This window comes from Etheostoma spectabile, chromosome 5 (genome assembly GCF_008692095.1).
Source record: "Etheostoma spectabile isolate EspeVRDwgs_2016 chromosome 5, UIUC_Espe_1.0, whole genome shotgun sequence".
In the NCBI taxonomy this organism is placed as follows: Eukaryota; Metazoa; Chordata; class Actinopteri; order Perciformes; family Percidae; genus Etheostoma; species Etheostoma spectabile.
Window position 1 is genome coordinate 35,031,868 of NC_045737.1, and position 833 is coordinate 35,032,700.

Below are 833 nucleotides of genomic sequence, written 5' to 3' on the forward strand. Positions count from 1 at the left end.
GTCAGTCAGGTCCTCCAGAGAATCCCTGTGGGTCATGGGTTGTTGCTGCTTCTCTGCACACAAAACAAAATAAATAAGGCAAAGTATTAGATCGTACATCTCAGACCAATGAGTGATTTTGTATTTTATTTCTCACGCAGCATGTGAGAACCATGGCTGAGACTGCTTGATTCTGTACCCCCGTCCTCCTGCAGCTAAAAGGTGAGGAGTATTAAAAATTGAAATGCACAAACTATTACACTGTAAAAAATAAAAAAAACAATACGACTTTTACAGAACTACTTTTTACATTTACAGAAAATGCTACTGTACACATTTCTGTTGTAGTAATTTTTTTTACTTTTTATACTTTTGTTTTTACAGTAAATAAATACTTACTCGTCAGATGGGTCTATACCATCCTGGTAAGCCAGCATGGTCAAAGAACTCTTCTCCCAAAGGTGCTTCATCCGTCCTAGTAAAAAACATGTTCAGTGCTGCTTTTACATCCATAGTACATCCATATCTAGGACACAGGACCCAGCAGGACACTGCAGGGCATCGCAGAGCACAGCAGGGTGTAGCAGGGAGTGCAGCAGGACCAATACGACAGCTGAATCCTGCCTAATCCTAGGAAATATGTATTTCTGGGACAGGATTCACACAAATTGAAAGGGAGAGGACAGAGCAGCTCAGTGTGTCAAAGGAAGGAAGGAAGGAAATCCCCTCGGCATTCTTGAACTATGAGAGCATAACTAAGAGAGACGGGTTTTGCATGTACACACTTCTGGTCGCTCTCTGAGGTCTTCAGGCCGAGACCTACTAACTGTCCCCAGAACACGTTTTAAAACCAG